Source organism: Nelumbo nucifera, chromosome 8 (genome assembly GCF_055504915.1).
Source record: "Nelumbo nucifera cultivar China Antique chromosome 8, China Antique-T2T, whole genome shotgun sequence".
NCBI lineage: Eukaryota > Viridiplantae > Streptophyta > Magnoliopsida > Proteales > Nelumbonaceae > Nelumbo > Nelumbo nucifera.
This window is the reverse complement of record NC_142656.1, coordinates 24,224,417-24,242,959: the sequence shown is the minus strand read 5'-3', so window position 1 is coordinate 24,242,959 and position 18,543 is coordinate 24,224,417. Positions and strand designations below refer to the sequence as shown.

Sequence of the window (18,543 nt, the reverse complement as noted above, 5' to 3'; positions counted from 1 at the left end):
CTATTTCATTGGTCTCAGATGGGAATCCTGCCAACTCAGTCAATTTTTCTACGATCTGGCTACTGAATCCTTCAAACCATCTAAACTGAATCCTTCTCAGTTGCTAAGGAAATCTAGAAATGAGGTTAATTTGAGATTCCACTTTAGAGAACATTGTGGTTACAAATGATGTTGAAAAGTATAAAACTACAATCACAATTTTCATTTCAGATGGCTTATGAACCCCACAAGAGCCAATTCATGTAGGCCAACAACCAAAATCAGCATCTCAAATAGATACAGGAATTCACTAATTCAGCAAATTAATTTAAGGAGATGATCATTGAAAAGAAATACAACAATGATTGATGTGAAGAACAAGATAATTTATTACTATTAAATAAATAGAAAAACATGGATGTCAAAAACGAATGGCCGACTCTAGTAAATAAGACAAGCATGAAAAAGACACCATCAACACCAGAGTTCTCTATAAATATACAACTAGTCATTTGGTGGAGAGTCTTGAGATCAACATCATATAGAAAAGAAGGGACTACTTCTGGCTGAACAATAAATCCTGCCTTATGGCAAGCATCTTCAAGAAGCTTCATCCATCTGGACAGAAAGCAATCACAGCTCCATCTCTTAGTAAATTTTGATGCAGCTCCCACCTTTCTAGCCACCTCTATGTCCATAGAACCAAGGGCTTCATCCCCAAACATCCGCCTGAGAAACACCCAAAATGTGCATCGAGCTAAAGGGAATGACAAATAAAATATAAAAAAAAAACTAAACAAGATAAAATCTGGAACATGAGAAATAATAAGATCCATCTTAATTCTTAAGTTCAATTTTACCAACTTAAATATTACCTACAGATTGAACGAACCATGAAAAGTGCATATGATATTAGAAGTTCAGGGGATCATATTGTGAGAGAATCCATACTGTGGAAGTGGTGGAATCTTGATTCTCAGAAGAATGGTATAAACACCTTGTTTCTTATTACACTGCAAACTTAATGCTGTAATAGTTTTCGGGAAAGTTACAAAAAGAAGAGGTGTATGATTTAAATTCTCTTTACCAACTATGGGAAAAAAAAACTCTGTGCCAAATTGGTACAGTAAACTATTTCCATTGATCTTTCTTGTTTCTAAAGCTACTCCCAGATCTAATACAAACCGTGTTTTGTATTACTTATTATTTTATCAACTAAGGACAAAAAGATGAATATCTCTATATTCTTTCCCCTGCACCATACACCATACGATTGACACAACTTTCTGGAATCATGTTGTTGGAAATATGAAAACTGACTTGCACTTCAGCAGTTTGGTTGTGTGTAAAAGTGGAAATACAAAGGAAAACAGAGAAAATATACTTCAGTTTTAATGAATTTCTCCCCAATAAAGATAGAAATCAATAAAAAGAATGATTAGACGTGTAAAAGCCATTTTAAAATAGTGGGCAGAAATTGAATAAAATAGGAATGGAGTAAAATAGTGGGCAGAATTTCTCCTCAATAAATATACTTCACATTACCTTACTGTACATGAAATTTTAGAAGTGCCCCATATAGTAATTTTCCCTTATTAGGCTGTGTTTGGTTGCAGTGCAAATTTATTTGCACTGATGCAAAACTATGGCAGTGCAAATGTTTTGGGTGTAAATTTTGATTTATTTATTTTTTGAATTTTACCTTACTTTGTTTGATTGCAGTAAAAATGAAGTAAAATAAGACTTGAAGCATAATAAAGTAAAATCCAAAACAAAATTAAACCAAATTTTGCATTTTTTTTTCATTTGCACTCCCATACATTTGTACTACTGCAAATAAAATTGCATTGCAACCAAACACGGCCTTAGTTTTTTTTCTTCTCATTTTCCCCTTTTCTAGAGCTTACCTTTCGAATACCAAAATTATGATTCATGAGATCTGCCAACCTATAGCCTTTCTTAAGTAAAATTGTGCATCCTTTAAAGCAATTTGCAACTTTTGTCATTGATGATATGATAAACTCATCACCATCAAGTCACCTCTTGCAAACCTGTTTTGACAAATTTGATAAACAATGCATATTAAACATAAAATAGACATAGAAAAGTAGGATTCAATGGGTTGCACTGGGATGAACATCTCGGTTAAAAATAACAAGGATATAGAAAACAAGTGGAATGCATCAAACAGCGGTCCCTCCGTCCACACATGATACATCAAATGGCACATAAAAGCTTATGTGCATATTACTATTTCAACAAGAGTGCTGATGTGTTGTACATAGGCTGCCAATGTAATATATTGCATTGGCAGTTTAGATTTAATATATTTCAACATCTCATGCTTTATCAAGAAACTATTATTTTGATGAAGAAACTCCAATCAAGATTTAATATAATGAGAAACCATAGAGTTTGGACGTTCTAATATTTAACTATGATATGCCAATCTAAGCTCAAATAGTGGATAGATGTAAGGGCAATGACAAAGCATGAGAATATTTACACAAGAAACCAAGAGGCATTCCCAATGAATGAGAACTACACTGACTACAGGAATATTTGCATCTTCTGTCAGTTAAGTTTATAAACCAAAAGAGAGAGAGAGAAGAATGACAGTATAGGAAGCCAACCTTGCCAGAATCACTTGGGTTTTCAGTGTAAATGAGATAAGAGAGGAGGAAGGAGACTAACATCCATGGGATTATACAAACCATGCCCCAAGTTACCCATGTTAACATGCCAATTTTCATAAACAAAAAGGGGAAAATAACCAACTCTTCTTTAAATCATCATGTTAGCAATTAATGTTGGCTAAGTGCTAGTCTTGTTTATATTTGTGTTGAGAGTGAATATCAAATCTAGCATTTTTTATTGACTCCAAATAATGATATATTTGGCACAGATGACTTTCTTGAATTCACATTTCCCAGAAAGTTGTTGCACATTCCTAGATCATTTGTTTGTTTCTCAGAAGTTGGATGCAAAAATTTTGCTTATTAGTCATCTGCAACCATAATAAAAAATGGTTAGAAGATAAGATGGAAATTATTTCTCCATGGAAATCATGGATGAGAAGGGAAAAAATCAAGATTCAATTTTTTTTGAAGGTAAAGTATTGAATTGCATTAATGGAAAAAGCCAATTACATCAGCCCATGTATAATGAAAGCCTGTACAATGGGAATGTTTGCTGGAGAACAGCAGCAGAAGAGGAAGAAGAAGAGAAGAGAAGAGGTTTGAGAATGGGCGGCAATTGTGTCTCAGCCAGCCCTAGAAGCTTATATATATATAATGAGAGATTACACAAAAGGACTAGAATGCCCCTGATTAGTGATGGGACACCTAGACATAATAAAGAAAAATAAACAGGTTTAGGCCCAATAACTAAAGACCCATAATAGACTAAGGAACTTAAACATAAAAGTTAAACTAAGCCCACCAACACTTAACCACTTGAACCAACACTCCCCCTCAAGCTAAGCATAGATGTCAGTCATGTTTTTTTTTTTTTGAATGTCGGTCATGTTTAGCTTGCCAAGTAAGCCTAAGAACTTCATTGAAGATAGTCCTTTTGTCAGAACATTTGCAACCTGCATCTTAGAAGGAGTAGAAGGAATGCAAAGTTCACCCGAGACAATCCTCTCTCTAACAAAGTGTCGGTCAATCTCAATATGCTTTTCCTATCATGTTGCACTAGGTTATTTGCAATGTTGATGGCAGCCTTGTTGTCACAATACAACTTGAGAGGACACTCAACCTTTATCCCGAGCTCACCAAAAAGGGTCCTAAGCCATATCAATTCAGCAACACCATGAGCCATAGCCCGATATTCAGCTTTTCAACTTGATCTAGCAACCACATTTTGCTTTTTACTTCGCCAAGTAACCAAATTCCCTCCAACAAATGTGCAATATCTAGAAGTAGACTTCCTATCTCCAATAAAACCATCCCAATCTGCATCAGTATACGCCTCAATTTCAATTTTTTTGTGCTTTCTGAACAAAATTCCTTTTCCCGGGCATGTTTTCAAATACCTGAGGATCCCTTCCACTGCTTTCATATGAGGAATCTTTGGAGAGTGCATGAACTGGCTGACAACATGCACTACATAAGCAATATCAGGTCGAGTAAGAGATAGATATATCAATTTTCCTACCAGCTTTTGGTATCTTTCTTTGTCATGGTAGTCCTCTCTAACCGATTCCTGTAGATAATGATTCTACTCTATTGGAGTATCTGCTGGTCTACTCCCCATCATACCTGTCTCCTCTAGAAGATCAAGGACATACTTCCTTTGACATATATAAATGCCCTCTTGTGACCTTGCAACCTCAATTCCGAGGAAGTATCTCAAATGACCTAAATCTTTGATCTCATATTAAGATGCCAAGAACTCCTTCAATCCTTTTATCTCTTCTGGATCATTTCCTGTAATCACCATATCATCCACATAGACAATAAGTGTTGTAAGTCTGCTATCCTGTTTCCTTATGAACAAGGTATGATCTGCACCACTCTGAGTGTATCCCACTTTCTTCATGACCCCACATATCCTTTTAAACCAAGTTCGAGGGGATTGCTTAAGACCATATAATGCTTTCCTTAATCTACATACTTTCCCATCAAAAACATAACCAGGTGGAGGATTCATGAATACCTCCTCATGTAGATCACCATTCAGGAAAGCGTTCTTCACATCCAACTGATGTAGCTCCCATGAGAAATTTGTAGCTAATGACAATAGAAACCGGATTGTGTTAAGCTTTGCAACTGGAGCAAAAGTCTCCTTGTAGTCAATCCCTTCCTTCTGCGTGAACCCCTTCGCCACTAGCCTAGCCTTATATCTTTCAATGGACCCATCCTCCTTATGCTTTACAGTGAACACCCACTTACATCCCATAGTGCTCTTCCCTTTTAGTGAATCCACTAATTCCAAATTCTGGCCTTCATTAAGGCTTTCATTTCTTCATTCATAGCCTCTCTCCATCTTGGGTCAGACACTATCTCTGAGTACCTAGTAGGAACATGAACAGAAGAAAGAACATACACAAAGAAGTAATAACGAGGAGATAAACATGAATAAGAAACGTATTCAGCAATGGGGTGTCGGGTAGTACAAGAACGGGTAGGCATACGAAAAGCAATGGAAAGATCCAAATCAGAAGTATGAGTGATAGGATTACCTGGAACCATTGAGACAGATTGATCCAAGTCCAATTGGTTTTTGTCATAAGTTGGAGGATCTTTTTTCCTTCTTCTGTAGGGAATTCTCATATCTTTTTGCTTGCCTATTAGTGTTATCATCACATCCTCAACATCAAGAGCGGTAACAAGTTCAGTGGGAGTCCCACTGGATTCACCTGGGTAGTCAGGTGCAGTAACAGGTTCAATGGGAGTCTCACTAGATTCACCTGGGCTGCTAAAACTAGGAGGATTAGGAGGAGAAGATGGAAGGCCCGAGGCTGAAAGAGGCACAAAAAAGGAGGGAGAAGAATCCTCTTCCATCCCACTAGTCTCCCCCTGAAGAGGATTCTTGGAAGACTAAAAATAGGACTGAGACTCAAAAAACACCACATCCTTGGTGACATATTTTTTCTTGGTAACTGGATCATAGCACTAATAACCTTTTTGTGTGGGAGAGTACCCTAGAAAGACCCCTTTAGTATCCCTAGGATCCAACTTAGTTTTCTTAGGATCCTTGACATGAATGAAACACACAGCCAAAGACTCTAGAAGGAAGAGAAAAATCAGGAAGGTTATGACAAAGGACAGAGAAAGGAGTTCCCATACCCAACACCCTAGGTGGCATCCGATTTATCAGATACGATGTTGTATTGCTTGGGACCAATAGTGCTTGGGAACCTTGTGCTGAAATAGTAAGGCCCGAGCTGTCTCCAATAAATGTCTGTTTTTGCGCTCAGCAACCCCATTCTATTGAGGGGTACTAGCACAAGATGATTGATGTAGCATGCCTACATCCTCCATGAACAAATTCAAGGAGCTTTCAAAATATTCAGCAGCATTATCTGAATTGAATTGCTTAATTTTTTTGCCAAACTAAGTTTCAATCATTTTACAAAATTCCATGATTATCCGTGGCACTTCATCATGCCCTATTAACAAGTAGATCCATGTGCGTCGTGAATAGTGATCGATAAAACTGATAAAGTAACGAAAACCATCTATAGAAATAAGAGGTGAAGGGCCCCAAACATCAAAATGAACCAAATCAAAAGGAGCTTGAATTTCATTACTAGAAATTGGATAAAGAGTTCTACATTGTTTTGACAACTGACATACTTTGCAAACCAAACTCCGACTTGAAACACACTTGAACAACTCAGGAAACAATCCTTGCATTGAAGAAAAAGGTAAATGACCTAGTCTAGCATGCCATAAATGTAACCTAGCTACTGATTCCTCATTATCCTGGCCACTGACAGCAGATGATTGTGAGGCTGAACTAATGTCTGCATCAAAATAATAGAGACCTCCAAACTCATGATCGCTCCTAATTGTTCTCTTTGTCAATCTGTCCTAGAAGACACAATGAGTAGAAAAGAATGTTATGCTACAGTTTAAATTCTTGGTAAGCTTAGAAACAGATAAGAGGTTGGAAGCAAGATTGGGAACATGTAGAACAGATTTAAGAGAGAGATCCTTGCTTAGGTCAACCTCCCCTTTCCCAGAAATGGTGGAGAGGGAACCATTAGCAACTCTCGTCTTATCTTGGCTAGACATCAAATGATAAGAAGAAAATAAAGAAGACATGTGTGTCATGTGGTCAGTAGCACCTGAATCAATAATCCAAGAATTAGACCCTATAGGACAAGTTACACTGTAAGCAGAGACAATACCTGATCTAGCAAGAGAGGTGGAAGCAAGGGAATTGTTCCTTAGACGAGCCATGGCCCGGCTAAGGATTTCTACCTCATTAGCAATGAAATCAAAGACCCGGATGTGTAGGAATTAGTAGTCTGTCCCATAGGAGGAGGTGCAACTGTAGATGTGTTCTTTGGGCTCTCACCATTGTTGCTTATAACAACGTTTCCACTTGTTGCTTGACTCCTCTGAGGCTTCTTGCCTTTCCTTAATGCAACTGGTTTCAGATGAGGATAAAGAATCTAGCAAGTCTCTTTCAAATGTCTGTCACCTCCACAATGAAAGCACTTAAGATGCCACTTGTTTGAATGCTTGCCCCCTTTTTGGGTTAAAGAAATCAAGGCTGAATGCTCAACAGGCTGTACTTGGGTGTCAACTTGCATCTCTTTCCTTCTAACCTCTTCATTCATTTCAAGATAGTAAACATGATGTAAATCTGGAATTTCATCCCTTCCCAAAATTTGGGATCTTATGCTCTCGTACATCGGGTCTAGGCCAGCCAAGAACTTAAAAGCTTTGCCTTCTTCAATTTGCTTATCATGCCTCTCCTTATCTCTTGTATTTTCCCAATCAAGTACAAGGTGATGGTCAAGTTCTTCCCATAGTCCTTCTAGAGTTGCAAAATAAGTTGCAACAGACATATCTCCTTGTCTCAATGCAACAATATCTTAGGGTTAGCTTATAAATTCTTGCATTGTTCTTTCTCTGTCTATAAGTTTTAGATACCTTCTCCCAAATCTTAGAGGCAGTAGGGAAGTGCTGAACAGTCCTAGCCACTCTTGGAGTCATTGAGGCAAGCAGCCAGGACATAACAGTAGCATTTTCCTTCATTTGTCCACCTAAATAACCCATAAGTTCCTGGGAAGTATTGAAAAGCTTGGCTGCAACATACCATTCTCTGAAGTTGTATTCAACTAACAACACACTGGTGATCTACAAGCTATGCAGATTTGGGTTTTTCAGGTTTGAAGACTTCCCACCAGTCCTATTGTCCTTAGAAGACACTTCACCTGATATTGAAGACATATTCTTCCTCTTACAGTAACCATAACTGAAATCTCAACACAAGGAACTAGATTTCAGACTTACCGGAGTTGTTACAAGGCTGAAAACACCCTCTGTAACTGTACTGAAGCACTTCTGGGCTGAAAACAACACCACTTCTGGAGGTCGACCCTGGACTGTGACCACCCCTACGATCTATTCAATCTCCCAGACACCAACTAGGACTGTCTATTCAGTCCTTCTACCTAGATCTGGTCTACACAAATCTCTCTAGCAACCGAATGGCCACTAACTGCTGCAGAACCACTAGTATGGCATAAGCTTATGGGAAAAACTCCCCTTGGGCCCTACAGCCAAGAGAAACCCTAAATACAGACCTTGCTGTTGTGTACGGTCAGTCCTAGGGTTTCTTCACAGTAGCAGAGATAAGAGAGAAAAAAAAAAGAACAGAGAAGAGGAAAAGAAGAAGGAAGCTAGCTGTAACCAGTTAGGCTGAATGGAGCTCTGATACCATGTTTGCTGGAGAACAGCAGCAGAAGAGGAAGAAGAAGAGAAGAGAAGAGAAGATGTTTGAGAATGGGCGGCAATTGTGTCTCAGCCGTCCCTAGAAGCTAATATATATATTTACAATAAGAGATTACATAAAAGGACTAGAATGCCCCTTATTAGTGATGGGACACCTAGACATAATAAAGAAAAATAAAATAGGTTTAGGCCCAATAACTAAAGGCCCATAATAGACTAAGGAACTTAAACATAAAAGTTAAACTAAGCCCACCTACATTTAACCACTTGAACCAACAGGGAATATACAAAAATAACTGACTAATCACTCAGAAAAAGGCCCAGCTTGCAAGAAAGAAATAATCTGGACACCCTGAAAAGCTCTTTGTACACCCAACCATGAGCATGAAAAACCTGTAAGGTTGTTCTTAAGGAGTCTAAATCTGAACATTGTCAAAAATGCAACTATTTCTTTCTTTCCAAAGAGACCAAGAGACAGCATCCAGAAAGGTCCTCCATGGCATTTTGCCCCTCTTGTTCAAATCCTTGGCTGTCCACCCCTGCACAAGCTGAAGAACTGATTCAGGCAGGCAAAAATGAACACCAAAACAGGACCAAGCCATTGTTCACAATTGAAGAGCGAAGCTACAGTGGCTGAAAAGGTGATTGGAAGATTCAGGAACCTCATTGCATAAAGGACATAAGATACTAGAAATATTTATCCTCCTAATCAGCCAGTCTCAAATATGCCCATCATATAATAGAACAAGTAAAAATAGATCTGTTTGTCCAACACAAACTGATAACAGAAATAGGGGGGGCCATGACAACAAGAACAAATAGATCTCAATTTTAGAAAATTAGTCTAGAAAACAAGTACCCATAAATGAGACAAAAAGGTATCAAAAACAAATAACTATAGCAGAAAAAGAAGAGGGAAAAAAATGATGAGAACACAGACAAGTAGCCAGGTTGAGTTGTCTTAAGTGCTATGAGAGAAGAGACAAGAGAAAAGAGAGAAGATGGAAGAGAGAAATAAAATTAGGGTTCAACCACACCAAATTTATCCCTCTCGAATGAGAGAGGTGCTTTAATATTAACATTAAAAATATCAAAATTACAAAATAGACCCTAATGAGGCAGATTTACATTAAGAACCCTGATTATAACTTTTCTACCCAAAATACTCCCTTCAGCATACATGATACAACTTGAACACACCAACAGGCTCTATCATGAAGCTTAGTCAACTATCCATGCTGATGACCCAAACTAAAGGCACTCTATAATTAAAAAAAAAAAACATAGATTGAATGTCTATAAAACAAAGTATTATTTGTTTGAACAATTCGAGTTAAAGCGATCTTCCAGGTAGAACCTAAAAGATGATAGGTATTTGCATGCATCCAATACACATAGCTATGTTGCTTAAAGGAAATAATTCATGGTGATCAAAACTAAGATTGTAAAAAAGAAGCATGGGGGATTTCAAGATCCCAAGAAACTCCAAATTTGTATCGAACCAATGAATATTTCCGTTTGTCCAAGGAAGCTAGAGTCATGGTAAACATTATCATACCTAGCTGCTATTTCTGAATATACATCTGCAGGCTTCGCTCCAGAAACCAAGTTCACAACAGTTGCTTCCAACTGAGAAAACACCCAGCATAAATAGCTAATTATCAAAAAAGGGTTTGAACATAAATAATGAAGCATAAGACAATTTGGGTTACTCATTAACTTAGAACAGAATAATCATATGCCAAAATTCATCAGTTAAAAGAAAGAACACAAGTCAAAGCTTCCTATTGAAATCCAACAAAAGATCAATTAGGAAATTATGTGGTATGTACATCATAGCATGAATCACCTTAAAACAAAATCAGGTTGGAAATATCAAAGGATACTTGGATGAAAGGTTCAAATGGTTAATGGGACAGAGTACCTAAATGAATTGTCTTGAATACATGTGATGTTAGGAAAATGAGACCATAATATCACCATATTTCCAATCATACAAATCAAAGCCAGAAGTAAAAGACAATTTGGGTAATTTTTAAATTAGAACAGAATAATCATATAACAGAATTCAACAGTTGAAGAAAGAACACAAGTCAAAGTTTCCTACTGAAATCTAACAAAAGATCAATTAGGAAATTGTGGCATGTACATCACAACATGAATAATCTTAAAATAAAATCAGGTTGGAAATATCAAAGGCTACTTCGATGAAAGGTTTAAATGGTTAAAGGGATTGAGTACCTAAATGAATTGTCTTGAATATATGGAATATTAGGAAATGAGACCATATCACCATATTTCCAATCAAACAAACCAAAGCCATAAGTAAAAGAATGGAAGAATGGGTAACTAAAAAGCATAAATGGTATCTTCCAAGAGCTGCATAATGCTGCCAACCATTGCATGAACCATCCTAAGAAAGAAATGCTCACTTCAGTTTCCATATAATTGTCAATCCACAAAAAGTGGAAAATATACAAAAAAAAACATGCAACAACAAAAAGAAGCAAAGGATAAGATGTTAAGACACATATGACTGAAACAGGGAGACAAGTGTACAAGAAAAGGACACGTCAGCCTTTAAGCAATGCAACTGAAAGCCAACCACTCGAACAGAATACATAACAGAACTGTACAAGTGGATAGGCTGGTGTAACTGAATTGTGCAACTGATTGTATCACAGGTATAAATAAGGAAAGAAAGATCAGAAGGGAACACGATTGATTATGGGAATTCTCTCTCTCTCTCTCTCTCTCTCTCTCTCTCTCTTGCTTCAGGAGGTAGGCTCCCTCAAAGAGCCCTTCGTTAGGCAGTTACCTAATTGGTACCAGAGCTAAGATGCCGAGCACGAGGTCATCCTCGATGGAAAACAGGGTCGACAACATGGATGGAGAGATGCAGTGATTGTCGGCAGACATTAAAGAAAAGGAGAGCTTTGTGTCCTTGCTCGGACGACTGGAGCAGGTACCGCCAGTTTCGAATTGAGAAGGGCAAGAAGAACGCAGCGATACCAGTCACTGGAGCGGATCAGGAACCAATAGAACAGCAAGAATCAAGTTTCCCATCTTTGCAGGGGGTGATCCAACATTTTGGCTTCTTCGAACAGAAAGGTATTTCGATTACCATGACACGCCTGGACCTGATTGTGTTCCCCTGGCTTCTGCACACCTAGAAGGAGAAGCGATCGTCTGGTACCAGTGGTACCGGCGACAACACCCAAGAGCCACATGGGCAGACTTCACACATGCCTTAACAATGAGATTTGGCACATCGGCCTTTGAAAATTATGATGAAAGCCTTGCCAAATTATGACAGACCGGCTCCGTCCAAGATTACCAGATGACATTCAAAAGATTGGCTGTGCGCGTGCAAGGGTGGCCAGAAAATGCATTGGTCGGAAGTTTTGTCGGCGGACTAAAGGAAGAACTGCGACTAGAGGTTAAAGCCATGCAACCCACCACCGTTCTTGATGCAGCAGCCTTAGCTCGACTCCATGAGGATAAAATGAATCGAGCAAGAAGGATTAGTCGACCTCTAGGAGCTGCAGTTAGACCAAGTATACCGAATCCGGAACCTGGTATCTTGGGCAAACCGAATTCCAGACCAGGAGTGGGAATCACAGGCAAGGAAGCCAACTCCGGTTCAGGCCCACTCACTCCAGCCAAGAGGTTAACCTAGGCCGAGATGCAAGCCCGTCAGAAAAGGGCCTTTGTTATGCTTGTGGAGACAAGTTTGGACCGGGCCATCTTTGCAAGATCCAGCAGGTATTCTTCCTTCAGCCCGAAATTGAGAACACAAAGGAACCAGCCGACATCGGTGAGCCAGTGGATAACCAAGAATGGGAGCAGTGGACAAAAGAATATCCAGAAGTATCCTTGAAAGCTTTAACCGGTCTTGCATCCTCTCAAACTATGAGAGTAATGGGACTGATACAAGGGCGCCATGTGTCGGTTCTCATAGACAGTGGCAGCACCCTCAATTTCGTTACTCAAACATTGGTCAGACAACTAGGAATTCCGGTCCAACCATCCACAACATTCTGGGTGCACGTAGCTAATGGGAGCAACCTGGTATGTGACAGTACATGCACAGGGTTAAAACTGAAAATACAAGGACACGAGTTCAAGGTAGACCTACATCCCCTAGAAATTAGTGGAGCGGATGTAGTTCTCGGAGTCCAATGATTAAGGCAACTAGGGCCGGTGATATGTGACTGGGCCCGCCTCACAATGGACTTTTAGGTGGGAAAACCACAGGTGCATATTCAAGGGCAGATGTCCAAGGATCCAGGGCCCATTAGCCTCGCCACTCTAAGAAAACAAGCAGCAGATCCAGCCCACATCATTCTAATGCAGGTAGACTCCCACTGGAACGGCCCAATTCTAGCCAAAGGAAGTAATTCCAGCAGATCTGAGGAATTCCACATACAACTACAGCAGTTACTTCAGCAGTTTTTGGTGGTCTTCGAAGAGCCTAAAGAACTTCCACCGGAACGTGTCCATGATCATTGCATCCCCTTTCTGCCTGGAGCTGCACCCACGAATGTAAGGCCCTATCGTTACCCCTATTTTCAGAAACTAGAGATTAAGAGACAAGTGCAAGATATGCTTGATAGAAAAATTATACAACCCAGCCATAGCCCATTCTCCTCACCGGTATTACTCGTCAAAAGGAAGGATGGGGCATGGCGGTTTTGTATAGACTATAGGACCCTGAACAACATTACTATGAACGATCGATTTCCCATACTGGTGATTGATGAACTACTAGATGAACTCGTCCAGGCCACAATATTCTCAAAACTAGACCTGAGATCAGGATATCATCAAATTCGGGTCCATGATGGCGACATCCACAAGACCGCCTTCCATACACACGATGGGTATTATGAGTTTTTGGTCACGCCATTTGGATTGACCAATGAACCAACTATGTTCCAAGCACTCATGAATGATGTATTTCGACCCCATTTCCGCAAATTTATACTAGTTTTTTTTTATGATATACTAGTAATAGCGCTACATGGGATGAACACCTAGTGCATTTACAAATTACCTTAGAATTACTAAGGACTCATAAACTCTTTGCAAAGGAGTCAAAGTGCGCATTCGGACTGACTCAAGTACACTACGTTGGACATGTAGTTGAAAACGGAACTATAGCAGTAGACCCAAAAAAAATCACAAGCATGATAAATTGGCCCCAACCTCAAAATGTCAAGGAGTTATGGGCCTTCTTGGGTCTAACAAGGTACTACCGTCGATTCATTAGAGGGTATGGACTGATTGTTGCACCTTTGACAAGTTTACTTAGGAAGAATGGATTTTGCTAGACCATGGAGGCCCAACAGGCCTTTGAGACACTAAAAACAACTGTTTCGTCTCCACTGACACTCGCACTTCCAGATTTCACAAAGGACTTCATCATTGAATGTGATGCGTCAAGCCAGGGAGTGGGTGTGGTTCTCATGCAAGAAGGGAGGCCACTAGCCTTTTTTAGCAAAGCATTGGCATCACAAAGATGGGCGAGGTCAGTATACGATCAAGAACTGATAGCAGTTGTTCTTGCAGTTGAGCGATGGCGACCCTACCTTCTAGGGAGGAGGTTCATCATACGAACTGACCATCAGAGCTTGAAATTTTTGTTGGAACAGTCAGTGTTATCCCCAGAACAGCAGCGGTGGGTAGCCAAATTACTTGGCTATGATTATGTCATTGAATACAAGGCAGGACACACTAACAAAGTGGCAGATGCACTGTCACGCCAACCACAACTATTCCCACTACTACTCACATCCCCAACATGTTCTTTCATGGATCAGTTAAGGGAAGAAACCGAAAGACATCCAAAATTGAGCAAGCTGCGTTCACAGGTCCAGGAGGACCCTACAGCCACCTAGGGTACATAGTGGAGAATAACTTGCTGTTTTATAAACACCGACTGGTGATACCATAGGATTCAGCCCATATTCATTAGCTTCTTGAACTGTTCCACTCATCATCAGCAGGAGGCCACTCAGGAATTCTGCACACTTACAAGAGACTAGCCACCCAATTCCATTGGAAAGGCATGCGGAATTCGGTCCAAAAGTTCATAATCGAATGTGCCATTTGCCAGAAAAATAAGGCGGATACCCAGAGCCCAGCAGGCCTGCTACAACTACTCCCAATTCCTACACAAGTGTGGACTAATATATCCATGGCCTTCATAATAGGGCTGCCCCTTTCCTATGGCAAGTCCATCATTCTCGTAGTTGTTGATAGATTCACCAAATACTGTCACTTTCTCCCCCTCTCCCACCCCTTCACAGCTTCAATGGTGGCTGAGATTTTTACTAAGGAGGTGGCACGGCTGCATGGTACCCCTAACTCCATTGTCTCAGACCGCGGCCCAATTTTCACGAGTCATTTCTGGGCAGAACTTTTCCGGCTATAAGGAGTGAAGCTCTTCAAGTCTACCAGATACCATCCTCAAACAAACGGACAAACTGAGGTGATTAACCGGAGTCTGGAAACCTATTTAAGGTGCTATGCTGGCGATAGGCCACGACAATGGCTCAAGTGGCTTCATTGGGCTGAATGGTGGTACAATACCACTTACCATAGTGCAGCAGGAATGACTCCATTCCGGGCTCTATATGGATGGGACCCACCTACCCTACTTCCATATGAGAAAGGTTCTACAGCCGTAGCAGCAGTGGAAGACCAATTTCTCCAACGGGATGTAGTGTTACAAGAGCTCAAATCCCACCTCTATCGAGCCCAAGTGCCCAACAATGGATGACAAACTCATGCAACAAGAAGCATAGGTCAGTCCAGTACCAAATTGGAGATCAAGTCTTCCTTAAACTACAACCATACAAGCAAATTTCAGTAGCAGGCCGCTGGTGGAACAAACTGAGCCCCAGATACTTCGGCCCATTTCAGATTGTTAACCGCATTGGGTCCATGGCATACAAACTTGACCTTCCAGCGACGTCAAAATTGCACCCTGTATTTCATGTATCCCTATTAAAAAAATGGCCAAAAACTGGAGCAATAACGACAACAATCCTTCCATCATTTTCGGAAGACAACCAAGTTCAAACTGAACCTACCCATATAACAGATTTCAGATGGGTGCGCAAAGGTCATCACATCGAACCAGAAGCATTGGTGGTGTGGTCAGGTCTCCCACTTGAAGATGCAACTTGGGAACCTTACTTGGACTTACAGAATAGATTCCCACATCTTGACCTTGAGGACAAGGTCTCTTTCAAGGGAGGAGGAACTGTTAAGACACAAATGACTGAAACAGGGAGACAAGTGTACAAGAAAAGGCCATGTCAGCCTTTAAGCAATACAACTGAAAGCCAACCACTTGAACAGAATACATAACAGAACTGTACAAGTGGATAGGCTGGTGTAACTGAATTGTGTAACTGATTGTATCACAGTTATAAATAAGGAAAGAAAGATCAGAAGGGAACAAGATTGATTCTGGGAATTCTCTCTCTCTCTCTCTCTTGCTTCAGGAGGTAGGCTTCCTCAAAGAGCCCTGCGGTAGGCAGTTACCTAACATAAGAAGTATATATATATCATAGAAAGAAGTATTTGAATTCATGTCGTGTTTTAAATTTTTTTTTCCAAACTCACCTGCCTTATTAAGAAGGAATAAAGATTTAAAGATTTCATATTAAACTTGTTTTCCTTTAGGCTGTGTTTGGTAAGAGTGCAAATACAAATATGTACCCTTCATGAAAATGCAAACTTGGTTTGATTTTGTATTGATAAATTTTGTATTCATACCAAATGTATATGGTTGTGATGGGTATAAACACAAATTCCAAGACTGGAATATACTTTTTTTACATTGACCAACTTTAAGTGCAAAAAATTGCTCCGATTTTAATGCAAACATGTCAGGGAAAAAAAACAAATTTGCTGTCATTTTTTGGTACAAAAATGTATTTTTACAAAGTGCCAGCAAAATTAAACCAGAGTGCAAATTTGTTTCAATTTGGCATTTGCACTCTTATCAAACACATCCTTACAGATCAACAACCACTGAGCCAAACAACAATGATGCAAAGATTTAATGCATAAATACATTATCAAAATATTCATTTAATATAAATATTTCTTGTACTTAAATAGGTATCATATACATGTTCTCATGGCAGATGTGCAATGAGCAAACTATTAATTCTATTTCTGAAGCAAGAAAAGTCAAAACAGGATATGCAATGAAGTTTAATATCTTTAATGGTTAGGCATGATTAGTACCTATATCATTCTTTTTTGTTTCGAGTGAGACTATGTAGTTTGCTATTTGAAACTACTTTAAGGTTGTTGGCTGCCACATTTATATAATTCAGCTACTGAGATCCTTGAACTTTGTCCAGTAATCAACATGAACTAGTATAATCTCATGATAACAATATCTGTTCTGTAGAACTAGGGACATTGCAAGGATGTAGTGCATAAAAGCAAACTCTTCAATATTCATAAATTTGGTATGAAGCAATCTAAAGATCCAAGGAAATGTTTAATGCAATTGAAGCTCTGCCCATTTTGGAAGATTTCAAGAGAAAAGTCCATCCATTTTCTAACTAATAGTGGCAGAAAAAAGATAAGCTTATCTGTTCAAGATTTTATGAGGATGAGAAAGAGAGGTCTGGTGTGTAAACTAGACTTGGAGAAAGCATATGGCATCATTGATTGGACAGGTATAAAGAATCGTCTTGCTCTAATCATCTTTTGTGAGGAGAGAGGTGAGGAAGGCATAAAGAATCTTGTTGCTCTAATCAAATGTTTTGAGAGGACCCCTTAACCCTGGGATAAATTTGGACAGGATTCATTTTTTTCTTCTCTTTTGATCAACAACACAAGTTTTATTTTTTGTTAGTAAGAATGATATGCAAGAATGGTTGTGCCAAGAACCCCCTTTTTTGTACGCTACCCTTATACACAATTTTTTGTTATAACTACTTCCCCAAGGGAACCACTTCCAAAACAATTGTTCCCTGATTGTCCCTAGTCTTGCCAAGAATGTGGATAAGGGTTGTTTAGCTGGTATCAACCTGGTTGATGGTGATCTTGGGTTCTTGACTGTTTTAATGAAACACTAGGGTGTTTGGCTTCTTAGCCTCTTGGACTATCTCAGAGTGTCTTTAGGTGGTAATTTTAAATCCTGTTCTTTCTGGAGCTAGGTGGTAGAGAGGATTTTGAAAAGACATGGAATGGAAGAGATATTACATCTCTCTAAGGAATAAAGTTACTTTGATTACATTCACTTTTGCAAATCCCCATATCTACTTTTCTTGGTTTTTAAAGTTCTGCTAATAATTACGAGAAACAATCACAGCATGCAATAATTGAATTGATTTCTATGATATTATCTTACTGAATATTTTTTTTGGATAAGAAAAAAAATCTTACTGGAAAAGAATGTTGGAAAATTTCAAGGATTTCAGTATTGATGTGGAAAATTTCAAGGATTTCAGTATTGATGACATATTGACATCCTTAGAGGTTGACATTTTTTCTTACTAGAAGAACCATAAGGAATCAGATCTTACTCCCACTCTCACTTGATGACAAATTGAAGTATGATGGATGCAGTGTTGGAAAACTGGGTAACTCAGAGTTGGAGAGTATTTAGAAATGATCAAGGTCATGTCATAATAGTCTTTTCAGGTCCAATTGGGGTTGGGGTTCTGTTTGAACTGAAATATTTTCTCCATGGTTTCAAATGTCACGAAATGTCGCTAATGTCGCCCGACATATGTCGATGTCGAGGCTCACCGACATGAAAATGGATGGTAATATAAAAATTACATTATTTCAGTCGGCATTTCCTATATTTCAGAAATGTTGACCAAATCAGTCCAAATAACCAAAAATAAAGACAGTTTTTCCTATTATGTCGACAGGATGTCAACTAATGTACATTAATAATATAATATATTAGTATATTATATTATTATAATACAGTATATTAATATAAATTATTCCATTTAATATTTCAAATAAAATATTTATAAAAAACAATTAAAAATATATAAAAAAAGAATAAATTAATTACTTTATAATTTCAAACATAAAATATTTTTCAAGTAATAAAATATTAACTAGTTAGTATTTTTTAAAATATTTATTAAAATCAGAA

The 18,543-nt window shown here is 38.8% G+C and overlaps 1 long non-coding RNA gene across 1 annotated transcript; it reads right to left on the bottom strand.

Moving 5' to 3' along the window:
- Nucleotides 1–222: 222 nt before the first annotated feature.
- On the bottom strand, nt 223–18,287 carry LOC104609220 (uncharacterized). Its single transcript, XR_002023311.2, has 3 exons — nt 9,952–18,287; nt 1,887–2,030; nt 223–708 (listed from the first exon to the last, which is right to left on the bottom strand). It is a non-coding gene; the product is annotated as an uncharacterized LOC104609220 (long non-coding RNA).
- Between the last annotated feature and the right edge of the window lie 256 nt (nt 18,288–18,543).